We start from the raw sequence: 19,169 nt of genomic DNA on the forward strand, positions 1-19,169 counted from the left end.
CTGCTTACTCGCAAAGAAACCCAAACCGACCTATCGCATTCATTCTTAATCCAAACCTTAATTTGAATCAACCCTCTAATTCCGACTCGGTAAGCATTAATAATGTGTTTTCCGATCACGATTAGACTCGTATGGGCTTTGATTGTGTATTTGATTACTAATATTTTGTTTATGTGTTTAAGTTATAAACTTGTCGAAGAACATGTTCTTGATGATTTTTCTCTCTTTCTTCTTCATTTTTATACCGTGAAATTACTTAAAGTACTGAACTTTATGACTAATTTCACTTTGAATGTGTTTGATTGTGTTGTTCAGATATGGTAGAAGAACAACCCAAGTACTTCTTTGAAAAGAAGCATAACATGTGTGCACTATTGCAAGTCACACCTGAAAACGAGCCGGTGGCGCCAATGATTACCTGGATGGCTCGATCAAATGTCAGTTTTGCTTTCACTGAATGTCCTGTCATCTACAGAAATCATTCACTGGATTTTTGGAGATCTGCAAGACTGGTTGATGATATTAATGGTCGGAGAATCGAAGCAACAGTTGCAAGACAAGAAATACAGGTCACTGAAGAATGATCAGGGGATGCTTGCAGTTACGCGATGATGACCATAATCATATAAACTTCAATACAGCACACCTGATGAGAATATTTGAAGAGACGATGGGTTATCAGGGAACTGTACATGATGGGCAGTTTCAAAAGGGGATGTTTCCTATGTTGTATAGATTTCTCATTCACCATGTGATACAGGGATTTTCCCCATGAAAGGGATCATGGACTCTGATGAGTCGTGATCTAGCAAATGCCACTGTGGGGATTATTTATGATTTGCCTTTCAATTTCTCAAAAATGATTTTTGATGGATTGGTATCAAACTTGAAGAAGGATGAGGTAGATAGATTTCTGCAGTACCCAAGGTTCTTACAAATAATCTTCAGTTGTGAATTACAAAATCTACCCACTATTGGCACTACACACCTACTGCAGAATCCAGACACTTACAAAAGAAACAGAAATCCAGGTGTGGCCAATAGATTTGACTCAAATGTTCCATTTGAGATCTTGCCATGGTTGTTGGACCATGACTTGAATGTGATGCCAGTGCCTGAGTTAAGCTTAGAGGAGGAAAGAGGTGAAGATGATGATGAAGATGATGATGATGATTCTGATGATGGAAATGATGATGTTGATGATGGAAATGAAGGAGGAGCTGGAGTTGCTATGAATGATGATGCACCTGATCAGGGGGGGCAACTTGAGGATCAAGAACAACCTATACCAACACCACCACAATCACCACCACACATTGACCAACCCATTATACCATCACCACCACTAACTCCACCCTATCAAATAACTCAATCCCCACCCCAAACCCTAACCATTAGCCAACCTGCAACTTCAACACATACATCACCAACACCACAAACACCACCAACATTTAGCCCAAGTCATTCTGATCCATTTATCCCAAACCAACCACATACACAATCACCACATCAATCCACTTTCCAAACTCACACCACAGAACAACCTGATTTTGAACCTTTTTCTACATCACCACCTACAACCTCACATACAGGCATAGACCTATTTGAAAGAAATCTGGACTTAATGTTAGAAAATGCTGAGTTAAAAAGAAGAAATGAGGAGGTTACAAATGAGAATGTAATGCTGATAGAGAGGTTGGTACAAGCAAATTTGAAAAATCAAGCCCTGGAGTAGGAGGTTGAAAAGACCTCAGCTGCCCCAAAGCAGGGGGAGAATGAGAATATGCCAACTGTCTCTAGTGTAAACGTTGTTGAAACTGTAATAGTTGTGAAGACTACAGACAGTTTGAAATTGATTATGATGATGGAGAGGAAAGTAGTGAGGAGAGGAGGATTGAGGATGATGAATATGAAGGTGATAGATCAGATTTAGGTGAGCAGGATTATGATTACAATGAAGAAAGAAATGATGAAATGAGAAATGTAAAAAGGGATGAAGAGAATGTTGAGTAAGTGGATGAGATTGAAAAGACAGATGTTGAGGAGAATGTAGCTGCTACTGACATAGCTACTGATGTTTTAACTGACATAACTACTGATGTCTTGATTGATGTACAGACAGAAGTAGAGACTGAAGTAATGAATGAAGAAGATGCTGCTACTGAGGAGTTGGTACTCACTAAACCAGAAACTGAAAAAACGGAAACCTCCAAGACTGTAGAGCATGATGAAGAGATGGATAGACTGGATAGAGATATTGATGAAATTGAGCCTGAAACAGAAGAAGAGATCCAGAGAAGGTTGTGTAAAGGAAAGGCTAAAGTGACTGAAAAAGAGCCTGTTAAGGCATATCCAAAAAAGGATGTTTTGTTCAGAGAAGATGTTGAAGTTGCTGCTGCTGTTCTAAGGGAACAAGAAAATATTTTGAGAGAAACAAGGGACAGAGAGATACTGGCTCAAACCATGGACCCTGTAGAGTTGGCAGAGCAGGAAACTTTGATCAATCAAGCCAATCTTGCTAAAAAAATTATTGAAGAAATGGTTGATCAAGATGTGATTGAGGCTCTGATAGATCTAAAGAGAAATGAGGTAGTTGACAATTCCTTAGCTATGGTGGTTAGCATGTTTCAAACCCAAAGTCAACAAGAAACAAAGTCAAATGAAACTGCTGAACCAATGAATCTGAATTCTGATATGATGGTTGAAGAGGAAATTGGTGAGTCCATGGCCTCAATGGCTGCAAACAAATGGGCTCAACAGATTAAAGATGACATTAGACAAAATCCTGATGAATGGGAGTATGTAGATGATCTCGAATATGGAAAGAAATACTCAAGAAAAAGGGATAGACCAGAAACATTTATGCCAGCTGAAGGTACTGAGTCTGCAAAGAAAGGAAGATGGGATGACAAGAACAAGTACTTTGTTGAAACTCCAGATGAAGATGCTAGTCCTGTCAGGGCAGTCCCACTACAAACCTTGCAACCAGGTGAAAGGGTTCAAGGTGTTCCTGATGTGCATGTTAGAACTAAACAGAATCCAGATCATCCACCCTCAGATGAACCAAAGATAGATGCAGTTAATGTATCAACTGAAGAGGATGATGAAATTGATAATTCTGATGAAAAAAATGATGATCAAGGGAAAGGAGGTGAAGCTGTTATTGTTGAATCTCCACAAGTTGAAATTACTAATAAGCAGAGAGTTAATATTGAGTTAAGTATGAGAGAAGCTAAGAGAAATCATCCATTGATAGTAAAGTTGAGGAGTTATGGCATAAGTTTTGAAACTTTGGCTGATTTTGATGATGATCAGTTGCAAAAAAGACTTGACAAGGAGAGGGATGGTTTCAAGAAAAATATGGAACAAAAGAACAGAGACAACCAGAAATACAGAGAATATCTCAGAAGGCACAATTATTCAGAGAAAGATTTGTCTCACTTCAACTTTGATCAACTACAAGATCTGTATAATAGTGAAAGAGAAAAAGTGATTGAAAAGTATGTAAGAGAAAATGAGAAACTTGAAAAGATTGAAGATTTGAAGAAAAAGTATGGAGGCATGTGTGGTTACTTGCTGGAAAAAGGTTTGAAGCCAGAAATTGTTGAGAACCTATCTAGAGAATCAGTGTTGGACCAGTACAATAATCTGAAAAGAAAAGAAAAACTGAAGAGGGTCCAAACTGAGAGCTCTACCAAACAAGCTGAACCATCTGATGAACCTCAGGCTAAGAGAAGAAGAATTCAGACTTTGAGGGAGAAGATGAAAGAACAAGTAAGAACAGATGAAACCCCAATCCCTCAAGAAGTGAAGCCTGAACCGGAAGATTAACCTTTTGTCTCTTGGGAGAATGAAGAGATGATCAACATTCTGAGGAACATAATGATTACTCAAAGGGGAATGGATGAAGCCTCTTTTAATGCCTTGGAAAAGGAGGATTTGAAATACCTCTTCTATACCCAAAAGGCTGAATGGGAGAAAGCTCTAAGGGAAGGTGAGAACCCTAAATACTATGCAGATGGGAGATTTGTACCTGCTGGTTTGTCAAAAACTCCAGGTATGGAAAAAATGTTGCTAGCTCTTAAAGATGCAGGAGAAAATATTGTTGAATTTGCCTACCTTCGAATTGAAATGGTAGAAGCAATCTACATCAAAATCTTTAATTTTGGGCCTAGAAAACCCAAGAAGTCTATTCCTTTTAGGCCACCAATTTCAAGAAGATATCCACAAGGTGGAAGAGGTGAAGGTGGAAGAGGTGAATCAAGTAGATCTACACAACAAAGAACAACAAGACCACAATCACATGTGGATCTTCCAAGAGAAATTTACTATGATTCTGTGTGTGAATGCTTAAGAGTGATTATGGAAAGTAGACAACTAAGAGATATAGTTATGAGGAGTGATTTTATAAGTATACTCAAGAACAACTAGAAAGAATGGCAACACTCCCTCTGTATGATTATAGAAACAGAAACAGAATGGCTGGAAGACAAATGAATGATCTCTCTAAGTTCTTAAGAGATGAAGCTGACAAAGGATTCAGATTCCTAAAAGAAAAGAGAAACTGGAGAACTGCCCAACTCCACAGATCAAAGAGAACTGCAAAGTTAAGAAGGATGGACATAGCTGAAAGGAACTACAAGATGAATGTAAGAGACTTGAATCCATTGTCAAACATGAACACATGCATAAGTCTTGAAAGAAGAATGACTCGCCCCAACTACACAGTCCAAAGAAATGGCATCATAACTGAAGTAGAATACAAAGAAAATGTTGACCATTACTTGATGTGAAACTCTGATGGAAAAATACCGGGGATTATCAAGAAGGATGAAGACTTGAATTGCTTACATGATAAAGATCTAATGGATATAAAGGACTTGTTCATACCTGAAGGTCATACTCATTACCGAGCCATTGATATCTTTAAAATGAGAGTTGCATCAGTGATCACAAATAGAAGGCAAGCCGCATACAATGCATGGAAGAGACAAATTTCCTAGATTAGGCTTTAATATGTAATGTCTTCGGACGACATTTTGAATATGTAATTTGTTTATGTTAATTTATTATGTAATTTGACTTTTGATTTGATGTGTATTTTGACTAAGTGTAAGTAACTTTAGAAATGTTTTGGGTCAGCTGAGGTGTTCCAATCTAGGGGGAGATTGTTGGGTCAAGAAATTGACCTGAGGGGGAGATTGTTAAGTCAAATATTTGTTCAAAATGACATATGGAAGATTGGAATCTTCTCAACCTCCTCAGAATTCGCGAAGTATAGATCCGGGCACACCTTAGATCTCCGAGCAAACTTTTACTTAGCCGGGTACGATATTTAGTCTATCGGGCAGGGTTATCTTCTTGAAGTCTCTTTAGTGGAAATCCGGGCAGGGTTTGCAAATTAGTGTATTACCGGGTAAGGTTCACTAGTTTATGCAAGTCCGGGCATGGTGCACTGTATCAAGCAGGTTTGTTCTTCATAGCCAAGTAAAGTTCACTTCCGAGTAAGCTTTAGGCTAACCAAGCTCATGAAGCCAAGTAATTGGAAGACCAGGCAAGGTATTCATTAATAAGTATGGTCCAGGTAGGCTTGATGATTTAACGATATATCTCAAGTATGATCGGGCAAGGTTCAACTCAAGCAAGGAACAGTGCTACCAAGCACACTTTGCTAATAAGCTTTTTCTAGCAAAGGGTTGAAGGGACCATTGAAGAACAAGGTTGCTCGTAAGGGTTTTTCGGGAAAAGTATGAGAAAGTCAAGAAGATTGAAGTCTACCCGGTGAGTATTTTACTTGGTAAAATACTCTTCAAGTAAAGTCTACCCGGAAACTGATCTCGGGCACACTTCTATGTTACCAAGTTATGAAGAATGGCAGAGCATACTCAGAAAGACAAGATTGATGCAAAGCCTACCCGGAAGACTTGTTTTACACTTAGGATTATTTCTGAATATGTAACTTGAATATGTCTTATCATTTAGAGTTTCTAGAAGGAACGACAGATGTCGTATGGTGGCAGGCCTATAAATAGAATGTTTTAGGGCACGCCGCCTATGGCAGACATACACATTAATTAATAAAGAATATTGTGTGTGACGGCTGTCTTAGTATAGTACCGATAAAACCTTCCTTCAAGAAACCCTAAATCGATTATCCACTTTGTATGATTGATATTATATAAATGGAAGTCTTTTGAGTAAATCTTGTTTGTGTTCGTTACCTTTGAATACTGATTAAGCAACCATATGTTTGTTATTGATTCCGCCTTTAACAAATGGTAATCTTTCTAAATATAGCAACCTGTCATCAACTCTCTTGTCGACAAATCTATTTGTGTGAGTTATGGCATGATTTGAGTAAGATCCAGCTGAAATCGGGGACCTGACAATAGTGACCGAGTGCAATGAAGACTATGATCTGGCTATGCAGTTCCAACTCGTGGTGCGTGTATGTTATGAGAACGGGATTCAGAGATGCAGAGATTGGCAGTCCAAGCGCTTCAAGTAAAGTAAAGACAAAGAGCTCAAGACGAGGGGGTGTCTGTTAGTGCACGGTTTTGCGTCTCGAGTCTTTGTATTTATCATTAACGTATTTGTCGTTTTATTTATGTAATAAACAAATATTTTATCCTTGTAGTGTGTTAATGTAATATCTAGTTCGCTAAGAATGTTTAGCGAACTAGATCAAAGTTATATCCCTCCTGATTCGTTAAGGATGTTTAACGAATCAGGGGGTGATTCGTTAAGTTATTTCTGTTTAATGTTTGTAACGAAGTGGACCCTAGTTCGTTATGGAATGTTAACGAACCAGGTCTATCTTCTATATATAGTGATCTTTGTCACTGTTAATTTAAGTTTTGAGCTTTAATTAACGAACCTCTACTCAGACTCTCTCTCAAAGCTTCATACTAATATTATTCACATACATACAACTAATGTATACATACATAAAACGTATTAACTAAAGATCAATGGCAATTACGAACTAGATCCGTATCAGGTGCTAATTATATATATAACTCAGATATGAGATCTGTGTTAGTGAGTGTTAACTCAGATCAAACAAGTGGTATTAATTCAGATCAAACAATTGTGAAATTTATCAAAGGTTAAGGAAAGAAGTCACAATTAAGGCCAATAAGTCTCCTAAAAAAATAGTGCAGTTATACAAGTATGCATCAAGGCTAAATCCATGACATTATATGTTGTGGAATTAGATATTCCAAACTAATACTAACATTAGAACAAGATTTTAATAACACAATGGATATTTTCCAGAAACACTTCATAAAACTTTTGCAAACTTTATATAAACTTAAATCTTTACTATATCTTGAAGTTCAATCTCAAGATAAGATTTAAAATTTTATCACAAAAAACACGAACACTCTTGAAAAGTTATGTATCCAAATCAAATGTGGAAGACATCTTTCGTACTTTTCAAAATATACAGGCATGTTCGGGTATGGATTAATGAAATGGATGAGGGAATAAATAGATCATTATCAATTCATTGTCGTGCTTAGTTAACGTATGAGAGGTAAATATATCATTAGCCTATCATTTTTGTAGACAAGAAAAGACGCGGGAAGAAATACAAATGATAAAAATACGTCTGCCTCAAAATAAAATAAAAAACCAAACCTAAAACATGGTAACCATAGCGGTGGCGGAGACGGTGGTTGTGGCGATGGTGGTGGCAGCAGTGGTGATGTCGGCAGTGGCATCGATGGAGGTGATGGTAATGGTGGACATGTGGTGGTGGTGGTCAAGTGGTGGTACCAAGAAAGTTTGGTGAAAGGGGGGTTAGAATGAAAAAGGACATGGGTGTCACACCCAACCGACAACGCAATTTGTTGAGGCAAGGCGGTGATTGCTCATAACTCGTGATCGACTAAAGTTTCATAATTCATTAATAGATTTGAAAAGTAGCAAGCACAAATTTTTCAAACAAAACCGAACATATAAATCATGATAAGAAATAAATAATGTTTTATTCATTATCTAAACTAGGCCGAACATCCTATATCTTGCACATGAGTCAACAAACATTATCATCTAAAACATGTTAGAAAAAGTGCCAAACTAAAAATAGTTGGTGAGTACATAGGTTTTGACACCACAAAAATGTTTAGAGGAGTGTACAATTCAACATGCATATCATATGTGTGTAAAGCATATATGTAAGCAATCAAGAACAAACAAAAGGCGCACAGTCAAACCTAAACGTTGACATGTAAAATATTGGAAAACATACACCAAGGGCTCCCCCAAAGGGTAAATCAAACAAGGTGGAATTGTTAAGTCAAATAGATTTATCTACGTTTACCGTCGACTTATACGGAGTTACTGATTACACAAAGTATCAAGTGTAGTTTAAACCAAGATGCACAAATAAGCATATTACAGATGTAATAATATCATGTTTGATTTGTAATATCATGTTACACCCCTAGTTGTAAAATAAAACGTAAAGTGGCTATTTAACTCACCTGATAGCATTGATGTATGTTTCGTAGAATCCACAATTAGGATTAAGCGTTGTCATATGTGAATGCTACAACACATCCATAGCGTATAAGGACTAGTTTAAGTTGATGGATAAGCATTGTGTTAAGTTGTAATGTTTTGATAATTATTTAAATACCAAATTATGTAGGTCTAGATACGGATCCGTATACATGGTTCGATTATACTTATTCATCATAAACTTTCGGAAAGGTGTTTATGGTGCTAATCGGTAAGAGACAAGGATTGTAACATCTACTAATTTTCAAACCCGAAATCAGACTCATTTTCAAATTTTCGAATCTTGATCTATTATTAAAATTATGGTAATATTATTTTTACGACTTTGATCTCAAGTTCAATTTTAAGTATATTGTATTTTAATTGCGTTTAGAATAAAGTCCAAGGACCAAATGCGTTAAAACTCGAAAATATAGAAACTCTGGACATGCTGACGCCGTGCATTGCGACGGGCACCATCTGTGCCAGTCGCTTAGCATGATAACTCTAGGATTTTCAAAGTAGCATTTGGATAGCACTACGTGACAGAGTCCTCACTGGCCCGTTGGGATACACTACCTAAGTGTCTGTTGTTTTTCTTGTTTAATCTTGTCATTAAACCGATTTTGACCCGTTTTGAACTATTTATATTTCTTGTCAAGTTGTTATAACAATAATAAACTAATTTGATTATAATTATTATGTTTAACTCATCAACTGAATCAATTAAATAATTTTAAAGCTCTTTAAGCCTCTTTAACTTGTTAGGAATAATTCAAATGAACTGAAACACCTTTGTCCCAATTCGGTTATAAATTGGACTCCATTTCTCTGCATTTCACTTTATCACATTCCAATTTACGGAAATTCTTTGTTTTGAACCATCCATGGAGTTCTTGCTAAAGTTTGACTTCAAAAAGTCAAACCCTCAAATGATTTAAGTTTTCTTCTTTTGTCTTGTGTTCACTCCTCGGGTTAGTCGTGCAATGTTCTACATGTTTATTTCGTTTAGGAGGTAATGTTGGGTTGAAAATAATTTGACAAGGTGTTAGTTTATCAAAAACGAACTTGACTTGTTTTTGCATATATTTGGTTTGGTTTAGTTAATTCTTATCTAACATATAAAAAAACTAATTATTTTTCATCCCAATTTTCGAAATATATTATTTTACCATGTTGGAAACGAACTCGACACAAAAGTTGAGTTCGACTAGAAACGAACCACTCGCTTAAACTCGTTTTTGGGCCATTTTGGATTTTTTTTTCTCGAAACGAGTGCGTCATTATAATCAACTAAAATTATTGTAACCCAACTTTATATAAAATAAACTAACCAACTTATTACCTTTACGACGGAAAGTCAAAAATTGCAATTATAGAGTTAATATATTTTTGTCTTCAACGGTTTAAAACACTAAACCATGGAGCGAATTTTTATAAGTCTCATAATCTTTTATTTTCTCGAATCCTATATTGAACCTAGAAATATTTTCTAGGGTTGCGCGTTAAACCAAACTCGTCCGGTTCAGCTCGCTTAACTTCGTCTTTTGACGCATAACTTTACAAAGTGAGTTTCATAACTCCTTTTTCAAATTTTAAAAATTTTTGGGGTGTACTAGGTTACCATGTTTCTAGTTTGTTTATACTTTTTGGTTGCCAACCGATTTGCAAAACTTCGTGCATGTTAATAATAGTTCTTTCATATTGTTTATGATCACTATACGTGATATGTGAAATATGTTTACTATGCGCTACTTAACATTCATATTCGGTTGTAAATAATGGTGGTATCATTATCATTCCCCTAGGTTGGGATGCTATTGTTGATTGCATTCCATTTATTTATGATTATATATATTGCATTTGTAACATGTGAATCGACAAACATTTTGATACTATATGTATATTAACTTATGAAATCTCACCAACATACGTGTTAACAAAAATTTATTATTTAAACATGTTTCAGGTTGAACCGATTTTGTGCTAAGGATGAATAAAACTCGTCGACCTTAGGATTTATTTAGTAAGAGTTTAGTTGATTATTGACGTAATGTTATTTGCTTTTAAACTTTAGTGTACTTTTGATTTGGTTGAAATGAAATAATTTTTATATTGGCACTTAAATAATGTTATGAGCTTTTGATTGATCTATATGTACCGCCCCATCGTAGTTTGCTTAAATCTGGGGTGTTAGAATGATCGAGTACAAAACCGAGATGCAAATAACGCGATGTAGCTCGTTTATAAAATTTGGCAGTGTTTCGATACAACCGGTCAGTCGTAAAATGTGTGCTGTACCCATACACTTATGAAATGAGACTATTTATACTCTTTAGTAGTTGTTACGCTTCAACTGCTTGCCTTATGCTTGGCATGCTTTTTATTCGCTAAATCTCAAGCAAATGGCCAACCATTTTCTTATTTTCTAAGTGTGTGGACTCACCATTAGCGTATGGCAGTCCATTCGCTAGCCTAGGAGTCCATACGCTAAGATTGTAGAGTATGGAGTCTCATTCGTATACTAGAGAGCCCATTCGTTTTGGAATGTAGCGAACGGGGGGCCATTCTCTTAACATATCACCCTATTTGCTAGTGTGTGTCCAGCGAAGAAGGATGGACCTATAAATAGGCTTTGAAATCTTGTCTATTCTTTATTGTGTACCGTTAATATGCCAGATTCTTCCTAGAATGATAGAACGCCTCGAGGTGCACATCGAGGCGGATCGAGCTTAACTGTATGTATGTATGTGTGTGTGTATATATGTATGTATGTATGTATATATGTATGTATGTATGTATGTGTCACACCCCGACTGGGTAATTGCGGAAGCGTAACACGGGAATGTAACAGACACCTCTGGTATCAACTACATTGTTATAAAGTAAAATTACAACTAATTTACATCATATTATATTGGTTGGTACTAAGTTTACAAACTAGGTGAAAAACACATAACTAGTTCTCGGGCTTCTTATTCATTACTATGTACTTTACAGCGATTTAACTTTACTTTGTAACATCGAGCACATAAGCAATCATTCCAACTTTGGCTCACCTGAAAAGCATGTTAAAACGGGTCATCTACGTTTAGTTGGTGAGTTTCAAGTTTCATGAGATTGAACAAAAATCAGTATACGGGTTCGTAAAGTTCACAACATGTATGTATGTATGTATGTATGTATGATGTTTTTACACCAAGCCACAAGTGAAACCGAAACGAGCTAAAACACATGGCCACCCTTGCCCGTGCACTCTCGTTGGCATTTAACAGCCACTTTACCCCAAGTTTGTACTATGTCTAACACCACATAGCAGAATGTAATAAATTTAAATGACAATGTGCAACTGGGTTAACATGTTCCGGCATACTCCTCCGGCCCTGTCAGTTGGGTTTGTCAAACCAATAGTACTATTTACACGTCACCGGCACGAAGTTAATCACTTGTGTTTGTGGGGACTTTCAAGTGTTAGTACTTAGATAATTCACATCATCACAAGTTTTCAAGTATTAAAGAAAATGTAAACATGCTTTCCACTCCAAAAGTTCGTAAAACAGTTTAGAAAGTGGGGTAATGAAACTCACCTTAGCATAGTATTGATCGGTTACACGTGTAGTATGTATAATGCCTCGACTATAACTCGTATCCTATAATCGGTATAGTACGGTTAACACTAGTACATATTTAAACTATATCGGGCTGTTTAACTAGTCTGGGTATAGCTGTTACGCCCAGAACATGTCAGTATTATTAGATTGTGACTTTGTACGTTATGAAATGCTTAAAACCAGATTTGGCTCAGTTTCACCGTTTTCCGTTCCTGGCCAAGTTGATCGTTTACCGCGTTTTGGAAATAGTTAAGATCACACAAACTTACGTAAACATACTGTTTAATAAAATGATTTGATTTATAAAAGAAATCTTGTCGCAGGGTCCGTTTCCGTTTTTATACGGGTTTGAATATACAAAAGGCGTACAATCCACCCGAATTGTCCGAAAATCTCGTAAAAAGTTCGTTTTTATCAAAATTATCCAAAACTTTTATATTTGACCACTTTTTGCGTTTTGACGTACCAGTCAGTTCGTTAAACATAAAAGTGCAAGATTCATTAAAACATATATAATCTAAATATTTAAATTATCATAACTATTTATGTATTTATATATAAATTATGAGAATTTTTGTAAAATAAATTAAAATCTGTATAGCTTTATAATAATATTTTCAGAATTTTTACACTTAACCATTTATTTATAAAAATTCATTTTATTTGTTGGAATTAACCGATAAATAACCCGTTTATATCAAATGATTCCAAAAAAAACCAATAATTTTTTTGAGTGGTCAAAATACCATAAAATAATCCCTATAAAATTTTCAGAACCTAATTAGTTTTCCAAAATACTCTTTTATGCATTTTTCCACTGCTAAAAACCCGATAAAAACGCAAATGTACAAACTGTACATAGACATTTCCAAATGATCCCAAATTTTACCAGTGCTCTTACCATCACATTTAGTAGTTCCAAACCAACTTTCATAATTTTCCAAGAAAATTAACTATTTTTCATAAATAAACGCTAATAAACGGTAATAAATTGGCCAAATATTCTCCGTTTATCAACAAATTACCAAATTTGAACAAGGACTCAATTATATGATAATTAATATTCCTAAATGGTTTAATAGTTTAAAAAAAAGCACGTCATAATCAAAGCACAAACAACCTCTAAACGAGTAAATCGGTAATACCTTGTCGGTTCGATCGATTAAACTTTCTGTTAGAGTTTTGGGGTCCTTGATCACAAAGTCAGTGTATGTACATATCATTTAAAACAAAATCAAGCATCAATCATCCATAATCAACCCTTTTTAACTAGGGTTTCAGTTAGCGTTTCAAACCGAACTTTTAAACCGTTAAAACGTTATATCAACGGTCTAATCCGTGTATTTGGTCAAATATCCATATGTTCCTGGTTTGTAATCATATTTAAGATCAATACATGATTTTAGCACATTTTAATAGGTTTTGGATGGATAAACATGATTATTACCAATTAAGATATGTTTATAGGATTATAACATCGTAAAAACAAGTTTAAAACTCATATAATTTAACCTAACCTTTAAACTTTTTGCTGGAAAACTGAAGAACATAGGTACTTACGTTTTATTTTGGGTTAATATGTAAAATATATCAAGGAATAAACAATATATAAACCAAAATATCTAGAGGGTTATTTCTCATGGTTGGCGGCCGCAAAAAAGGGAGGTGCTTCTAGGCCCCTCTTTTGACATTTAATTTCTCGTTTTGTATGCATGTGGTTTGATCTTGGCAATAAGTTTAGTTTGAGTTCGGTTTTTTGCGAGAAAAATAGTTCGGGTGCGACGAACAGCGCGTAAACGAACGTTTTTTGGCTTAATTTTGAAAGATAATAAAAACATTTTAAATGGTTCTAAAAACCCAAAATATTTTCATGTATTGCTTAAAACATGTCATATTAGTGTTCTATAAATTTTTTTTGGCTTGACGGATGCTACAATACTTGTTTTTATGTTAACAATTGCGTTTAAACACATAGCGTATCATTAAACGAAATCCTTTTCGTCTAAACGTAATGAGGCCTTAATATCAATATGTTAGCCAATAATATATATATATATCTATATATATATATATATAACTAATATATAACCCTTCAGTTTATATATACGGGTCATAATCAGTATCGGTCGGTTACTCGTTTAATCACTACTAATTAACCGATTTATTGTTTACTTGCTACGTAGTGAATAAGGTATATCTCGTTGTGTCACGAATGTCACATTCTCCCCCCATTAAAAAATTTTGTCCCCGAAATTGGTTGTGTCAACGGTATTCTTTTTAGGAAACAAGTGTGGGTATTTATTTCGGAATTCGTCCTTTCGTTCCCAAGTAAATTCGGGGTCCTCGTTTTGAGTTCCATCGAACTTTTACCAACAAGATTTTGTCATGTCGTAACTGTTTGGTTTTCCCGTACACAATTTCTACTGGTTGTTCTACAAATTTTAGCTTTTCATTTACATGAACATCTTCCAGTGGTACTATTGCCGTCTCATCAGTTAGACACTTTTTCAGATTCGACACATGAAACACATCGTGAATATTTCTGATATCTAAGGGTAGTTTTAGTGGGTAGGCTATGGGAATTTTTGCAATAATCTCGAAAGGTCCAATTTATCTCGGGGCTAATTTACCAGTCTTTCCAAACCTTATAACTCCTTTCCAGGGACACTTTCAGAAACACTTTGTCGCCTATTTCAAAAGATAACGGTTTTCTACGAACATCGGCATAGCTCTTTTGTTGATCGCGGGCGGCTATTAGTTTCTGTTTAATCTTATGAGACTTATCAGTTGTTTCTTGAATCGAATCGAATCTTGTAATTTGAGTATCACCCACTTCTGTCTAACAAGCGGCGATCTACATTTTCGCCCGTATAATGCTTCATATGGTGCTGCATGTATAATACTGTGGTAACTGTTAATGTACAAGAACTTAATGAGCAGGAGGTGTTGATCCCAATTCTTTTTGAAATCCAGTACATAAGAACGAAGTAAATCTTCTAAAGTTTGAATGGTTCGTTCGGATTGGCCATCTGTTTGGGGATGGTAAACGGTACTCAGGTCTATTCAGGTTCCCAAGGCTTCTTGCACTGTTTTCCAAAAAATGTGAGTTAAAATGACTGTCTCGGTCTGAAATAATCTAAAGTGGAACTCCGTGTCGGGACACAATTTCATTATATATAAATTTGGGCGAGTTTTTCTGTAGTGTAGTTGTTACGATTCGGAATGAAGTGTGCGGATTTGGTTAATCGGTCTACAATTATGTCCTCGGGAGGTTTTGGGAAGGTGTGTTACGAAGTCCATAGTAATTTGTTCCTATTTTCACTGAGGTATTTTGGGTTGTTGCAACATTCTTGAAGGCTTTTGGTATTTAGCCTTAACACGGGCACAAGTCGCGCATTTACTTACATATGTGGCTATATCCATCTTCATACCAGGCCACCATTAAAATTCTTTAACGTCATTATACATTTTGTCGGTACTTGGATGAATAGAATATTTGGACTTGTGCGCCTCATCAAAAATCAATTCTCGAAGATCATTAAGAGTAGGAATCCATACTGGATTTTTGATGTGTCACACCCCAAACCATAGCATAGGCGTATGACACATATATTGGTACCAAATTTGGAAATAAATCAGAGTTACGTGTTTAATGCAGAAGTTATAATTATGTGGTTTTAAAATATTATATATTTACTTTACAAAAGATGGGATTATAAAATACCCATTAATGTTACAAAGATTACTTGTTTATCAAAACTACCATTTACATATTAAGAGTTTAATAAAACAAGTTTTATCCGTGCCGTCGGATATCAAAGCACTTAGAGCACTCCAAGCTCCTATTCTTGATTACATGCAAAATGTAGAGAAAATACGTCAGCAACACATCTGGTGAATAAACTGATGCATAAAATATTTTCTTTTACTTGATAACCCCTCTAGACATAACTTAGGTCCGGACAATCGTGGCTTAGGAATAATCAAGTTTTAAAACAAAGCACAATTATAAACTTAAGTCACACACAAGACACCCTAGCAAACACCGCAACGTTCGACATTACTTAGGTACCATACGTATACACATGATCACCCTCACTCAGATGTAACTTAGGTCCGGCCCATTGTGGCGGAGACTCATGACCAGATGTGGCGCGGTGTGCCCACTGCCTTTTTACCACATATGTAAGGATCCAAAAACCGCATACTATAGCATGAGGGCTAGCGATTACCTTTGTTTATAATGTTTTAGAGATACGTAATCTCATGTAATTCATTTAATTTATTTGACTCGATTAAAAAAGTTTATAAAGTTGGGCGTATTCACCTTTCTTTTGAAATGATCAGCTTCAATACACTGACCGGTTCTTCCTTTCTTTGCTATCTCGCACCTATAGTACGAGTATAACTTTTTTTAGTCAGATTTAATCCGACTTAAGACCTCCAGTCTCTTTTGTATAATCTTTACATCGATTATATTTTCTTTATAAACCTTTGGTTCAAAACATCTTTTTTTTTATTTTAAACCTTTAGTTTAAAATATCTTTTCTTTTTTTTCTTTTTACAAGTTTAAAACCTTTAGTTTAACTTGTTCTACTTTTTCTTAAACTCTACGTTTCTTCTTCTTCTTTAAGAAACTTATACTTAAATCCTTTATTTATTATTATCTAAGAATTCTCAATTAATAATATTAATAACAAAGATGTATTTCATATCACATATTTCTTATTCACATTTACTTTGTTATATTTTTTATATTGACAAAATGGAAAAACTCGTCCTCTATGTTTGATCGGTTTTTCAATGATCGTCCTTTAGCAAACTAAATGATTGAAAACACCTTCATGTTCAAAAACCTTTCACGGTTCGTCCTTTTCACTAACGAGGGGTAGTTTTTCTCGTGAAATCCAGTCATGTGCGAGTCATGTGAGGGAAATTTAGTCTTTTTATCCACTAATCACTATCAGCCACCATTAAAGAACTACATATTATATAAATAAATTAATTAAAACTCTCTCTCTCTCTCTCCCCAGATCACACACTCTCTCTCTCTCCCCAGGACCAATTCGATTTTAGGGTTTGCACAAGATAGAAAGGGGGTTTAATCATCGGCCGATCCCCACAAAACCTCCATCGCCACACCTGAAAACGTCTGCTGTCAAGACAATTATGTGTGTGAAATCAGGCCCTTGGAGCTTTTGTAATAATCTATGGTGGAGGCGACGTGTGCATTCGGAGAGCATTAAGGGAATCTCTAGTCTGCTGTAGAAGCTTTTGCAACAATCTACATTGCTCCAACTGAATCGATTGCCGGAGTTGATGAGTAGATGGTTGTATAGTGGTATTTCTAGTGTGGAGGATGAGAAGAGATAGAGAGAGAGAGAGAACGGTGGCGGGGATGAGAGAGAGAGAGATAGAGAGAGAGAGAGAGAAGAATGTTCACATGAGGCGCTGGTGGTCACATGAGGCGCTGCTGCGAGACTCAGCCGGAGAAGAATGTTCCGACGAAAGAGACGGTTAGTGAGGCAGTGGATGGTGGTGGCCGGAGAGGGAGAGGGAGAGGGAGAGAGAATGGGGTTTATATATATTTTTAATACCTTTTAGTTTTAATTAATAAATAAATATGTGACTTTATAATATTACCCTCATGTGCCTTACACATAACCATATTTAACTTAAAAAATTAACCGGGTTAGAGCCAAAGGACGTAACATGAAAGATATTTGAAACATGAAGTATGCGTTTTGTCATTTCTTTTACCAAAGGACAACCAGTGAAAAACCGATCAAACATAAATGATGTCTTTTGCCATTTTGTCTTATTTATTTTACTCTCATGGTATCGGGTATCTTTTCGGCTTAGGGTTTTAAGCCTTTTAATATTTTATTATTATTTTACTCGGGCGTTATGCCTACCTTTCTTGGCCTATATTGACCCTAGAAACTTGAGCAACACTTTGATGTCGTCACGTTTCTTGAACTCCTTGATCAATTCCTTCCTTGGCACGCGAATCGACTCACATCGTTCTTCCAATTTTATTTTCATGTACTTCGAGGCGGTTCATCGGGTCGTCTCGAGACGACTTGACCTTCAATATAACGTCGTCGGTGTGTGGCACGGATTTCGAGGAACGTCAGGTTTTAGGCACGAAAATTGAGGAGATCGGCACGCTTATCGAGGTGATTTCTAGAGAGAGGGAGTATATTATAGAGAGAAAGAGCTGTGATGTTTTGGTGTGGTGAATGGGAGAGCCGATGGCATCCTTTTATAGGCAAATCAGAGGACCCATCGACATACACGATGGTTTGTTGATCATGCCGTCAAGTATCGCGACGTAGGCATGGCCAGTCACCCATAGTGTTTCCACGTGGCGACACGTGGCAGATGCCGTACCAGGTGTCGACACGTGGTGGGGCACGTGTCACACTTGTCAGACCACGTCTTCGCCATACGCGATGAAGTTGGTACTATTGCAATCACCTATCACCCACCACCCACTTCCTTGGTTTCATAAACAGGCCCTCCGCGATCCGCGATGGGCTTGCCTTCTGATCCATCGCGTGTGACGATGGTTCAGAAAAATAGATTTTTTTACTTTTGGTCCTTGGACTATTGGAACTTGGTATTTTTGATCCAATATTTTCTCGATGTTACATCCTTCCCACATTGGAATGAATCTTGTCCACGAGATTCGCTCTTAGAACAAGTGGGGGCACTTTTTCTTCTTTTCAAATTCAAGTTCCCAAGTGTATTCGGGGCCTCTTCGTGAGTCCCTCTTTACTTTGACTATTTTTACAGTTCGTCTCTTAAGTTGCTTTGTTTTCGAATCTTCGATTTGTATTGGTCGTTCTACGAATTTAAATTTTCATTTATTTCGACGTCTTTTAAAGACATAGACAAAGATTCATCAGCTAGATATTTTCGCAGATTAGAGACGTGGAATACATCATGTATCCCATTCATTTCTTAAGGTATTCAAAAACGGTATGCGACAGTACCAATTCGCTCGAGTATATCAAATGGTCCTACGAAACGTGGACTAAGTTTTCC

The sequence above is a fragment of the Bidens hawaiensis genome, unplaced genomic scaffold, assembly GCF_021521415.1.
Source record: "Bidens hawaiensis isolate Kalapana, Puna unplaced genomic scaffold, B.hawaiensis_p1.1 tig00023065_1, whole genome shotgun sequence".
Taxonomy (NCBI): Eukaryota; Viridiplantae; Streptophyta; class Magnoliopsida; order Asterales; family Asteraceae; genus Bidens; species Bidens hawaiensis.